Here is a 4,290-nt window from a genome sequence, read left to right on the forward strand (position 1 = left end):
GTATATGGGCCGAAATTAGGGTTGACCAATTTGGTCCATATAGCTTTATCTACGAAGTTGGTTTTTTTGCAGTTTTAACAATTTAAAACTGGGCCTTTATAGGTTGGGCCAAATTAAACATTTAATTAATTATCAATCCTTAGGCCCGTTAGTGGAAGAATTAGGACTATCATTCAGCCTTGATCGAACCCTAGATTCAGTCCAACCAGTTTGGACCAATCTGGTTTGAATGGGTCTAGGGTTTGATCTTTAATTAAAGATTTAATTCAAGAAATTAATCTGAAATTAAATACTGATAAAAGAAAATCAAGAATCAGTCAGATAGGGTTGTTCGCACAATCCATACAGCAAAATAGATGTTAGATCACAGTTTGCGGTATCACAAATTGTAAATCGCAGATAGCGATTCTCTCATATGCGAAATCTCCTTCCTTGCGCTGCCATTTTCGATCCAAAATAAAAATAAACAGAAAACCTAATTTCTATTATAATTACACCAGATCGAATGCCTATACATTCAGTCTAAAAATAAAAAGAAATTATTTTACAGACCAAATGTAATAAAAACAAACAAGAAACTGCAAGGTCGCAGGTTTCCTATGCCAATCAAGATTTCAATCTCCATGTGTACAAACAACCCATAAATCAAGAAAATTATAAAGAAAAATTCTAAATAATAATCAGATTTATAAAATTTAATTTTAGATTAATCGCCCATCAACTGGAAACAAATTTTCCAGAAAACCTTATATCTGCGCAAATCGGGTAGAACGCTTTCTTCCCATTTGCGCAAGTTCAGATTTGATCCAATTTGGTTCAAGATTTGAACCTGGTTCTAATACCACTGAAGGAATGAGATATCCATCGAATGGATGCCCGAATCTTGTGGAATAGAATGGGCGAATTTCAAAAATTTCTCTCAATCCTGCTAGGAATCATATTCCCTATTTTAGAAAAATCATATTTTTCAATGATCAATGTTGAACCAAGAACCAAACCAGATTTGAATAAAAGTAGTAGGAGAGGGATATACCTGATACGGAGAAATAGTATCTCCCAATAGAGGTGTTCACGCCCAAGGAAAGAACCAAAGATTGTTCCCATTGAAAATGGTGCAGTGCAGGATGGAGCAGAATTGGCAGTGCTCTTCAAAAGAACCAGATCCTTCGCAAGAATCAGTCGGATGGCACGTGAGCACTATTTCCAATCACCCCTTTCACAAAGGACTGATATCAAATCAAGATCTGATCTTGATCACTCCCATTGAGAATAGGAGATTGAACTGGCAGATATGGCGGTGACAGAAAGGAGGCGGCAAGAAAGAATTTGCACAGAGGTGCTGAATTCTTTCTTTTGTGTTTTTCAGCTCTGAAGAGGATGTGAATATATATATATCTTCTAAAGGTTGCCGCCCCTTCCTTTGATAAGCTTAAAGGGATCAGCTCCTGATCCCATTAGGAGTTGCTGATCCAAATCATATTTGGATCATAATTCCCTTTAACTGATAAGGGTAAACCCTTATTTTATCTGTAGATTAGATCAACCATTTCCTAATCATATTAGGAGGTTTCCAAATCTGAATGCGATTCAGATCTGGACTCTCTGAGTGGATAGGGTTAAGACCCAATCCTATCTACTAATCTAATAATAAAAAAATACATATATTTTAGCCAAAAACTAGAAATTGCAGAAAATACAAAAAATGATTAAAAAAATCAAATTATATATTTCAACAAAAAATATAACATAGAAAATGATAAAAAAATATATTTCATCTAAAACAGAAATTGGGAAGTGAAAGTTCTTGCTGCAATGATAACTCTTCGAGTTGGAGCTCATCGATGCACATATATTTCTTTACTGTACGGAGAGAGATCTTTATCAATGAACATTGTATGTTGAATGCTGAAACTCGAATTGAAACTTGAGCTCAGAGATTTTGGGGCAGCCAAGTTGGTGACTTGGGGTTTTGTTTCAAATTGAAAGAAAGTGTCTTGAATCTTGATTATCATTGTGGCTTGTCTTCAAAAGTAACTATTCCACTCATCTTTGGGGTGAGATCATTCAAGAAGCTTTTGAAGGAGATGAAATCATCGAGGAGGTGTTGCCATATGAGATCGAGAGCTAAAGCTTCGTATAGTGACATGATGAGAGAGACAAATCTCACTTTGAAGGTTTCAAGAAGATTCCAAATGTGGCAAAATCTACGAGGAATTGAAGCCATTCCACTCATCTTGAAGGTTTGAAGTAGCAGAAGACCAAAGACTAAAAAGTTCCTCTTTCTCTTTTGGCGGAGGTGAAGATACAAGAGAGAGGGTCAAAAGGGATTCGAAGAGATTTGAGGGATTCAATGGTGGAGGAAGATGCTACATTGACCATTGGAAAGAACGACTGTATTAGAGAGAGTAGTAATAATTATATTAGAAAAAATAAGACTTAAGAGGGTTTTATTGTGATTTTAACCCTAAAATTACTCCAGGTGGAGGGATGAACACCTTGAAAATTTTATTAACCATTATCAAAAATAGGATAAAGAAATGCAGGGGAGGACGTAACCCACCTCACCCCAAATCCCAAGAACAATAAACTCTCCCAGAACCATCCAATCCCATCCAAACAAACAAAATTGAGGAACATTAAGAGACTCAACATAGGAAGGCCGGTAGTGTCTTCAAATACTAAGATTCTGAGCTGACGTGAAAGTTTAGAAAACTGAATAAGTTGGGATTCTCCACGTGGAATACCTTGTTTTGGAAACAAAAATTGCAAGTCTATTTGATCTATATAGATGCGACTGACTAAGCAAGAAAGGTGAAAAGTTAATTCTTTAACTTCAATCATTTGATAGTATATGCTCCAAGAACTAATATCCCTAGAATTGAAAAGGTTCAAAATGATGCAATTATCACATTTGATTTCAACATTGAAAAATTTGTGATCATAACATAACTTCAAACCGTCCGGAATGGCATTAAATTGCAGAGAAATGCATTGTCCATAAGTTGCAGAGAACCCTACCAAAAGCCTAACATTGCTGTCCTGAGCAGTTCTGCCACCACCTCCTAGACATGGATTTCCCCTATAAGCACTGTTAGTATTTAATTTCAATTTCCCGAAAGGAGGAAACTAGTTAACTCATTTGTAAGATCTAGGAGAAAGAACCATGGGGGGAATATGGAGGGTGATTGCCCATTTTCTATTGTCATCCCTAAATTTTATCCATGATATTTATATCTATGTTACCCTAATATTCCAATCCAATGGGTAAGATGAGATGTACATAATTTTAATTTATTAAAACATTTGAACTGTTTGACCCAAATGATTGAATCGCTGACTCAAAAACCAGTACTCCAAGCGGTTTCATTCTCGATTTGATTTTTAAAACATTATACAATACCTAATATATGAATAAGTAACTAAATTATAGGCTCAACTTTAAGATTTTCGGGAAATAAAATCACGAACCGTCTAAATTTAAGGCTTCATTCGAATTGAAGTCAACGATCTCTTCTTCACTTAGTCTCATTAATTAAGAGACCTTTATCTATCCAATTGTGGAACCAAGAAAAGATTTTTCCATCACTTAATAAAGTCACTTGTTATACATGATACAAATGTCTTTTACCCTAAAATCTTGCAAAACCAGACTTGAGAATAAAATCATCCAAAGTATACAGAAAATTATTGGAAATCTCCCTAAAATCGGAACTAGGGATTAATGCCTGTTCATAAATTAACATCAATTCCGAACTAGCACCCACCCAAATTGTATTTAAATTTAAAAATTCTAACCTTTGGCTGAACCGTGATTCTTCCTAGAATTAATCACCGCTATATTGAATGAGATGATAGCCGTATGACAATTGAGGTGAGAGGACTGGTGATGACCTCCTACCAAACCAAAGAACCGGCCTACCCGATTCTTTCTTCTCAATTAATCTGATCTTATCATCCGGAGTGAATATTGAAACCAGATGGTTACGATCCTTTTTCTTCATCGATCCTTATGCTCCTTTAATTTCCTTATTTTATTTGCTTTGAGGTGACTTGAAACCCAATAAGAAAAACATGTTCAAACAAAAAGAACCATATTATCTGGGGCCCCAATTTCTTTGTGAGTCAGACCTCGAATCTGCTAGATGGTAGCTTACGTGGTAGTGAAAAAGGAGAATCCATCTATCATGGTAGAGATAGGATAAGACCAATGACTCATCAAACCATTTAATACCCCCATGTTAAGTACATGCATCCGTCAGAACACAACACACGCACAATGTCATTGTTTTG

At 35.6% G+C, this 4,290-nt stretch overlaps 1 long non-coding RNA gene across 1 annotated transcript; it reads right to left on the minus strand.

Annotated features, from left to right (window-relative positions):
• Positions 1-274: 274 nt before the first annotated feature.
• On the minus strand, positions 275-2,385 carry LOC148877383 (uncharacterized). The gene is made up of 2 exons (XR_016104988.1): positions 1,034-2,385; positions 275-925 (listed from the first exon to the last, which is right to left on the minus strand). It is a non-coding gene; the product is annotated as an uncharacterized LOC148877383 (long non-coding RNA).
• Positions 2,386-4,290: the final 1,905 nt, after the last annotated feature.

Source organism: Nelumbo lutea, chromosome 1, assembly GCF_056320005.1.
Source record: "Nelumbo lutea isolate HS-2025 chromosome 1, American lotus-T2T, whole genome shotgun sequence".
In the NCBI taxonomy this organism is placed as follows: Eukaryota; Viridiplantae; Streptophyta; class Magnoliopsida; order Proteales; family Nelumbonaceae; genus Nelumbo; species Nelumbo lutea.